Source organism: Tachyglossus aculeatus, chromosome 3, assembly GCF_015852505.1.
Source record: "Tachyglossus aculeatus isolate mTacAcu1 chromosome 3, mTacAcu1.pri, whole genome shotgun sequence".
Lineage (NCBI taxonomy): Eukaryota > Metazoa > Chordata > Mammalia > Monotremata > Tachyglossidae > Tachyglossus > Tachyglossus aculeatus.
The window spans coordinates 47,635,082-47,645,017 of record NC_052068.1 but is presented as its reverse complement, the minus strand read 5'-3'; the positions used below and the strand labels follow the sequence as shown (position 1 = coordinate 47,645,017).

General features: G+C 42.0%; 1 non-coding gene across 1 annotated transcript; it reads left to right on the top strand.

Annotated features, from left to right (window-relative positions):
• Window positions 1-9,123: 9,123 nt before the first annotated feature.
• Window positions 9,124-9,261, top strand: LOC119926327. Its single transcript, XR_005450213.1, has one exon. It is a non-coding gene; the product is annotated as a small nucleolar RNA SNORA7 (small nucleolar RNA).
• Window positions 9,262-9,936: the final 675 nt, after the last annotated feature.

Below are 9,936 nucleotides of genomic sequence, written 5' to 3'. Positions count from 1 at the left end.
GAGTGATATGTCCAGAGCGTTTCTGGACAAAGATAATCCGGGCAGCAGCATGAAGTATGGATTGAAGTGGAGAGAGACACGAGGATGGGAGATCAGAGAGAAGGCTAGTGCAGTAGTCCAGACGGGATAGGATGAGAGCTTGAATTAGCAGGGTAGCGGTTTGGATGGAGAGGAAAGGGCGGATCTTGGCAATGTTGCGGAGCTGAGACCGGCAGGTTTTGGTGACGGCTTGGATGTGAGGGGTGAATGAGAGAGCGGAGTCGAGGATGACACCAAGGTTGCGGGCTTGTGAGACGGGAAGGATGGTAGTGCCGTCAACAGAGATGGGAAAGTCAGGGAGAGGACAAGGTTTGGGAGGGAAGACAAGGAGCTCAGTCTTCGACATGTTGAGCTTTAGGTGGCGGGCGGACATCCAGATGGAGATGTCCTGAAGGCAGGAGGAGATGCGAGCCTGGAGGGAGGGGGAGAGAGCAGGGGCAGAGATGTAGATCTGGGTGTCATCAGCGTAGAGGTGATAGTTGAAGCCGTGGGAGCGAATGAGGTCACCAAGGGAGTGAGTGTAGATTGAGAACAGAAGGGGACCAAGCACTGAACCTTGGGGAACTCCCACAGTAAGAGGATGGGAGGGGGAGGAGGAGCCTGCAAAAGAGACTGAGAAAGAACGACCAGAGAGGTAAGAGGAGAACCAGGAGAGGACGGAGTCTGTGAAGCCAAGGTCAGATAACGTGTTGAGGAGAAGGGGGTGGTCCACAGTGTCAAAGGCAGCTGAGAGGTCGAGGAGGATTAGGACAGAGTATGAGCCGTTGGACGCACACACACACACACACACACACACACACACACAAATGAGTACAGATCTATTTAGAGATATAGAGATATATATACATAGATATATCTAGATTTGCATAAATATAGATACATCTATATATATATTCAAGAAAAAGAATGAATTGTAAATTCCTTTTTCATTAATTTGAACGTGAGGCAATTTACATTTATGTCATTAAGAAAGACTTGAATTCTGAATTATTTTCCAAACACTGGTTTTATGACATGTAGGCAGAGCCACTGTTTTATTGGAAATATTAGGGCATAGCCTAGATCAAATTATACTGTTGTAAATGGAAACTGAAAGGCAACCATCTAAACCTTGAAAGTTTCTTTTTCTCTGCACGTGAGCAATATGGTAGCATTTTAGATTTGGCTAAATATTTTAGAATTTAAAGGAAATCTGGAATATGCCTGATTTGATATTCCTCTCAAGACATAACGGCTTGAAAGAGCTTCTTGCTGTCTTAAAAGCTTTAATGTTGCTTTCGCTAATCCTGACAAAACGTTGTCACTGAGCCACGAAGTCACATTTTACTGATCTTCCAAGGAAACCAGTAATCATCGTTGTTGCATCCATAACACTTTAATATTTGCCAAGTACTTTACCCTCCATATTGCTAATTATTCCTTCCCAGTAATCCCTTTCTTTGGCGAACTGAAGAAACTTAGCTTTACTTTCCCTACTCTATTTAAATTTGAAAGAAATTTAGAAGAGTGAGCTTTCCCAAAAACTTGCAATGGTAAAATCAGCAAACAGTAAACCAGTAAAGGCAGGAGGAAAAGATTCTTTTTTCACAGATTTCTCATGCCTTTAATTACTCATGATACCTGACTGGTAATTTGTATTTGTCAACAATTACTCTCCCCCCCACTTCAAAGCCTTATTGAAGGCACATCTCCTCCAAGAAGCCTTCCCAGACTAAGCCCCACCTTTCCTCATCTCCCACTCCCTTCTATGCCACCCTGACTTGCTCTTTTTTCTCTTCCTCCCTCCCAGCCCCACAGCACTTATGCACATATCTGTAATGGTATTTATTTGAATTGATGTCTGCCTCCCCCTTCTAGACTGTAAGTTTGTTGTGGCCGGGAAATGTGTCTGTTTATGGTTATATTGTACTCTCCCAAGCGCTTAGTACATTGCTCTGCACACAGTAAGTGCTCAATAAATACAATTGAATGAATGAATACACTGGCAATCCAGACTCCAGAGGGGAATTTGATACTGCATTTCAGCCCAGAAGATCTGAAAAATGATAAACTGAGCTTACCCAAACAAGGTATTACAGGTAGAGGTAAGTCACTCTGTTTAAGTACCATGAAGACAATCTGAATTTATAGACAGATGCCAGAGATTGACCTTTTTTGAGGCAGCATATTATAGCAACTATTTCCTTTCTCAAGTGTACTAAGGCTCTGTTTTAGCACTACTAGTGAAGAGAGGGAGTGGTGGGGGGAGGAGGAAGGGTGGGATTCCCTCTGCAAACAGGTCGGGGCAGATGCCTTTTAGACTGTGAGCCCACTGTTTGGTAGGGACTGTCTCTATATGTTGCCAACTTGTACTTCCCAAGCACTTAGTAAAGTGCTCTGCACACAGTAAGCGCTCAATAAATACGATTGATTGATTGATGTTTGAAAGTTCAGAGCAACACACCTTAAATTTTCCAAAGGAATTAACTTGCAGCCAGGAGAAGGGAAGGTCTGTGAATCTACAAGCTCATTATGGGCAGGGGATGTGTCTGTTTGTTGTTATGGTGGGTTCTCCCAAGCACTTAGTACAATGCTCTGAACACAGTACAAGCTCAATAAATACAATTGACTGATTGACTGTCTGACTGAATAGGAGCCTCCACAGGGACCACCATTTGCACGATAGGCCCCCTGGTTTGTGGACCACCTCCTCTCTTCCTGCCCATTCCCCCTAGGCAAGAAGAGAGCCAAGGCTCTGGTCTGAGCAGGGGTGGGTCAGAAGGTGAGAAGGAGGGAGTGTAGGGAACCCACCCCCTCCCATCCTGTGATTGCCTAAACTCCCTGATAGCTGTGCTGACCTATTGAGGAAGATGGTTCAAACACCCTTCCAGGAGCACCCAAACTGTTGATGGAGCTAATGGTTTCGATTACTGAATTTGCTGACAAGGGTCAGTCCTTTGTAAAGGGAGCTGTACTCTCAGTAGCATGTTTGGTCTGTGAATTCAAACACAGCTCCCCAATTTCCACTGCCCGACTTTTCGAGGTCCAAAGGCATATATGAACGTTTAAAAGGTTTTATATATAGACTCATATGTAGGTGTATACTCTCGCTCCAAATTTCTCGAGCACTTAATGAATGAGTAGTGAATATTTTATATGGTGAATGACCACTGAGGAAAAGCAACAGAGGATTTATCAGGAAACCTCTATAATTAAAACGAGACCTATGGTATTCTTAATACATCACAGTGCTGATCAGCCTCATGGTTAATGTTTCAAAGCATAGCTATAATATATAACAGATTTTGCCACCACAAATTCCAGAATGGTGAGATTTTAGCCCTACAGGTCTCACATAACCAGCAACTTTTTGGATTGCGTCAGCAATTCCCCTTCCCCAGATCCTTCAGAAATACGTCCTGAGCCCAAGCTTAGGAGAAAAATAACAGCAACAAAAAAACGCTTGGGGGGAAGGGGAACCCCAAAACTGCTTTGGTATCTCCACCAGCACTTCAGTTTTTAAGGAAAGTTTCAATATTTTTTCCTCCAACAAGTCCTGTTGACAAGGGAATTCTTCATTTCCCAGCCTTGGAAGGGTAAATTGACTTTCCACACTAGTATACCTTCTATGTTCTTTGGAGGAGGGAGGGAGCGGTCTTCTCTCTTTCAAATTTCCAAGTCCAATGCCAGATTACTAATTCCTGCAGGATCATAGGGACATCAGCTTCCTTTGGTGGGTTGTGTGCTTATTATGAAGCTTATTTTTTTGTAGACTAAGCTGTGGCTTTAGCTGTAGACTGTAGACCATAAACTTCTTTAGACTATAAGCTCTTTATTAGCAAGGATAACATCTACCAACTCTGTTCTATTGTACCTTCTGAAGCACTTAGTAAAGTGCTCTGCACACAGTAAGTGCACAATACATACCATTGATTGATTGTTTGGGGGCTTGATCTGCATAGAGCAAAAAACCCAAAACAAAACACGTCAACGTTAGTTGGGATCACACTTGTAGGCAGTTCTACTTCTGGAGGCTTCACGTCACCCAGAGTTAATAATAATAATGGCATTTGTTAAGCACTTACTATGTGCAAAGCACTGTTCTAAGCACTGGGGAGGATACAAGGTGATCAGGTTGTCCCACGTGGGGCTCACAGTCTTAATCCCCATTTTACAGATGAGGTAACTGAGGCAAAGAGAAGTGACTTGCCTGAAGTCACACAGCTGTTAAGTAAGCAGTGCTGGGATTTGAACTCATGACCTCTGACTCCCAAGCCCGTGCTCTTTCCACTTAGCCAAGCTGCTTCTCAAGCAGCTTTTAAACTGCTTAAGGTGTTTTTAAGGTGTTAAGCTTTTCCACCCCCAGGCCTAGTCCCCTCAAAATGTTTCCACCCTTAGGCAGGACTCAGAGCAGTTCAGGTATCCATATCATCATAATTGTCATTCTGTCCTTGAAAGTATTACAATAGATAATACAGTGTTTTGATTGCTTAAGGAATTTGCTGAAGGAGAAGAGCAAAGACTATGCTCATGCTTCAAATTTGCTTTCAGGTCACAAGCCTAATTCAGATTAGCAGATCAGCATAGGTCATCAGGGAACCCAGACAGCAGCTGTTAATCCAGTACTTTCTTGGGTCAATCAGAAAGCACATTTGTGAACAAATGATCATGGCAAAACTACCCTGTTTGCACTAAGGCCTAATACTGTTCATCTCTAACATAATAATAATGATGGTATTTGTTAAGCGCTTACTATGTGCCAAGCACTGTTCTAAACACTGGGGGAGATACAAGGTGAACAGGTTGTCCCACATGGGAATCACGGTCTTAATCCCCATTTTACAGATGAGGTAACTGGGAAGTTAAGTGACTTGCCCAAAGTCACACAGCTGACGAGTCACGGAGCCCGGATTAGAACCCATGACCTCTGACTCCCAAGCCCATGCTCTTTCCACTGAGCCGCACTGCTTCTTTGCGCAACATGCTCAACTATGGCAAAAGTTTAAGTATTACATTAAGTATTAGCAGCTGAACTGGTCAGAAATTGTTTACACCATCAAGATAAATGTGAATGGTAAAAATCCTTTGAATCAATCAATCAATCATATTTCTTGAGCGCTTACTGTGTGCAGAGCACTGTACTAAGCACTTGGGAAGTACAAGTTGGCAACATATAGAGACAGTCCCTACCCAACAGTGGGCTCACAGTCTAAAAGGGGGAGACAGAGAACAAAACCAAACATACTAACAAAATAAAATAAATAGAATAGATATGAATCCATGTTAGCTGGTTCTGGACAATCACGAACATGCATGATGTCTTCCTCATGTCCACTGTGAGCTCCAGAAGGATGAAGGGTGCTGAGTGCCAGTTTTAATACATTTTTTACATAATACCTTTAACTTTGAGAGTTCCAACATATCAAAGGGCTCTTGTTTAAAACTGACAGTTTGAGTGCTTGTATCATCATCAGTGGTATTTACTGAGCACTTACTGTGTGCAGAGCACTGTATTAAGCTCTTCATTCATTCAATCGTATTTATTGAGCGCTTATTGTGTGCAAAGCACTGTACTAAGCGCTTGGGAAGTACAAGTTGGCATCATATAGAGATGGTCCCTAAACAACAGCGGGCTCACAGTCTAGATGAAAGAGTAATAATAATAATGGTAATAACTCAGAGGTCATGAGTTCAAATCCCTGCTCCGCCAGTTCTTAGCTGTGTGACCTTGGGCAAGTCAGCTTCTCTGTGCCTCAGTTACCTCAACTGTAAAATGGGGATTAAGACTGTGGGCCCCACGTGGGACAATCTGATTACCTTGTAACCTCCCCAGCGTTTAGAACAGTGCTTTGCACATAGTAAGCACTTTACAAATGCCATTATTATTATTATTATCCCAGCGCTTAGAACAGAGCTTGGCACATAGTGTTTAACACATACTATCATCATCATCATTAGTATTCCTTCCTCTCCCCCTCGTCCCCTTCTCCATTCCCCCCTTCTTACCTCCTTCCCTTCCCCACAGCACCTGTATATATGTATATATGTTTGTACATATTTATTACTCTATTTATTTATTTTACTTGTACATATCTATTCTATTTATTTTATTTTGTTAGTATGTTTGGTTTTGTTCTCTGTCTCCCCCTTTTAGACTGTGAGCCCACTGTTGGGTAGGGACTGTCTCTATATGTTGCCAATTTGTACTTCCCAAGTGCTTAGTACAGTGCTCTGCACATAGTAAGCGCTCAATATATACGATTGATGATGATGATGATAATAATGATGGTATTTGTTAAGCACTGACTCTGTGCCAAGCACTGTTCTAAGCACTGGCGTAGTTACAAGCCAATCAAGTTGGATACAATCCCTATCCCACAAGGGGTGCACAGTCTTAATCTCCATTTTACAAATGAGGACACTGAGGCACAGAGAAGTGAAGTGACTTGCCCAAGGTCACACAGCAGAAAAGTGGAGGAACCAGGATTAGAACCCAGGCCCTTCTGACTCCCAGGACCATTCTCTATCCACTAGGCCATGCAGTAAATATATTCCCTGGCCACAATGAGCTTCCAGTCGAGAGGAAGTGTGGAGTCCACAAGACATTATAAAGGAAGAAAAAGTCACAGGCCCAGTGCTCATGGATCCTTATATGAGCCCTGAAATAAATTGCCTCACCCATGTTAACCAAGGAATTTCAAATGTCATTTAATGAAGCACTTTCCTGGCCTTAATGTAAAACCTTGATTCTTTCCCACCCACTCAAGGTAGGCAGGGGACGTAGGGAGAGGGAGAAAAGCAGTAGCAAAAAGTATTACAGTGGATTTCTCAGCAATATACTTTGAGATGGACTATCATTTGTAGGTTTCAGAATTGTTTTCAAAACCAGATTTTTCTTTTGTGTTTTGTTTGAACCCTTATATATCGCCAAAGGCAGTACAATTGGCAGGGAATAGACACTGCAACTGTAGAATGAAAAACAAAATGAAATGCTCTCTTGGTTAACACCATTAGTCTTTTTTATTAAGATATACAGATAAAACATGAAAAATAAATTGAAAACTCCATTCAGCCCAACAGCTGTCAGATCCAAGGGGCACTTAGATTCATGAGGAATTCTGATCACGTGTAGGCAAAGTATTCTGAAGGGGTGCTAGGTCCCACTGGCTTTATCCTTTCACCGGTTCCCATAGAAACAATCAACTAATGAAGCTGGTCTGTTTCTTCATCTTTTCGGAGTGTCTCTCTCTGTCTCTCTTTCCACTTCTCTCTTTCCCTCCTCCCTTAAGATTTGTTCTTCAATTTATATACAGGAAACAAATAATATAGAACCTGAAATAACTAACTTTTAAGTAGCTACCATTTTGAATTTGCCAACTGAGACATTTATCTTGAGATTGATGCCTCCTAACAACATTTGGAGAGGACAGACCCTCAGTTCTCACACCTAAAAATAAGAACACATGAGCCCACTGTGGGCAGGAAATTATCTGTTGTTATATTGTACTCTCCTAAGTGCTTAGTACAGTGTTGTGCAGAGCACACAGTAATCACTCAATAAATATGATTGAATGAATGATTACACATACAGTATACGCATGCAGTATGAAGCAGCAAGGCCTAATGGATAGAGCAGGAGCCTAGGAGTCTAAAGGACCTGGGTTCTAATCCTGCCTCTGCCAGTTGTCTGCTGTGTGATCTCAGGCAAGTCTTTTCAGTACTCTGTGCCTCAGCTCCCTCATCTGTAAAATGAGGATTAATGGGGATTAAAACTATGAGCCTCGTGGAGGTTAAAGACTATTCAAAATCTGATTGGTTTGCATTTACCCCATCACTGCTTAGAACAGTGCTTTGCACATAGTAAGCACCTAATAAATGCCATTGTTATATTATTATTATATGACTTAGAACAGCACTTGACACATAGTAAGTTCTTAAATGCCATTATCATTATTGCTATACATACATAGATACACAAGAGTTCTTAAAGGAAGCAGATGGTATAGGAAACTCAGAAGAGGAGGAGAAAAAAGAGTTACCAAAGAAAGGAGGAGATATGGATTGCAAGAGAAATGGGTAAATCACAAAGAGGAGAATGGGGATTTGGTGATATGAAGAGAGCATAGGACATAGGACACTTCTGCTCCATTCAATTTTCTTTTGCCTTCAAAATATCCACTAGGCCAAAGAAGGGATCTCTGTGGGTTCTGCCATTCCTGCCTATTATCTCGATCTCACTCATGTTGGAAGTGAAGTCAAAGTCATGATGGTGGAGGCCTAGTGGTTGGCTGAAAGAGGGATGGAATCAACACCTCTCCAAAACCATGCTAGCTCTGGTCTTTCCTGTGGGAGAGAGGCTAGCAACAGTACCCAGTATCCTAGTGCACATGGTTATGTTTAAAAAGGTGTGAACTCTCTTGGACTTTATGCTCGTAAACACCGAGTTTGCCCCTGTGCTTTCTTTTGCCACCATCCCATGACTCAGACTGTGCTACCTGGTTTCAGAGCATCCAATCAAAGGACATGATGAGAGCTGGCAAGCAGATTTTTTTTTTATTTTTTATGGTATTTGTTAAGTACTTACTATGTGTCTCAAGCATCTTTCTAAACAGAGATTAGGGACTGTGGAGAAGATAAAGGAGAAAAGAGAACTGTTTTTTTTGTTTGTTTAAATCTTACTTTTCCTTTTCCAAGGAAAAGATTTAGGGTGAATTTGCCCCTGCTCTGTGACATTAGTAGAAATAGTAATAACAATAATAATAATATTGTATAAGCACTGTGTGCCATTCTTCTTCTTCAAATGCTATCATTTCTGTCCCATAGAGACTCCATGGACATATACTCTTCAGAACAACCCGTCTTCTGTCATGAGGTCATTCTGGTAGGTGTATCCATAGAGTTTTCTTGGTAAAGATTAGAAGTCATTTACCATTGCCTTCTTCCACACTATGTGCCCATGCACTCTACTAAATGCTGGATTAGATACAAAAAAAAAAAAAAGATTATCAGGGCATATGTAGTTCCTGTCCACACGGGGCTCACAGTCTAATTGGGAGGAAGGAAAGGTATGGAATCCCATTTTACAGATGAGTAAATTGAGACATCCCCATCTCAGGATAGCATCTGGAGAGTTTCCAGTACTCTACCAGTCTCAGCTATGGGAGGGAAAGTCAAGCAGAGGCCTACTCATTCCATTCCTAGCTTGGGCAATGATTAACAAGTGGAAGACAATCTGCTACAAGTCAAAACTCACCTGTGCTCAGCACAGGCGTGGGAGAGCGTTGAGAGGAGAGACTCAAGTTTACTGACCTCCCAACCTTCTTCCTCTCCCCACTTCAGTCCATACTTCACTCCACTGCCCGGATCTTCTTTCTACAGAAAAGTTCAGGACATGTCACCCCCCTCCTCAAAAATCTCCACTGGTTGTCTATCCACCTCCGCATCAAACTTTACCACCTTGTCAGGCTAATCAAGTTATAAGGGGACTGGTCTTCTGGCTTTCTGGATTCTGGTTTATTTTGGAATATGTAGTTTCAATATGAATCTTTTTATATTCTCTTTTGAATAAATAATTTTAAGTAAGATATTATTTGTTTCCAACTTTTAGGATTGGGAATTTTCTCTCAGCCATGTCGAATCAGAGTTTTGCAACTCTCCATAAGACGAAGCAGCATCTTTCTCTGACTCTTGGTCATGTCCTTCATCTTTCTTATGTCATCTGAATGCCCTGAGTAGAGGAGGGCAGTTAATTGTGCTCCTCATCCAGATAATTTTATTAAAAGCTTCTACTCTCAGAAATCTGTGTCTGGTAAACTCTTAGATTTGGAACGCTCCAAAGGCATGATAATCATTTAGCATTCAGCTATCCAATTTTGCCTCCCAAGGGTAGCCTGCTGAGGTTTGAAAGAATGCCAACTG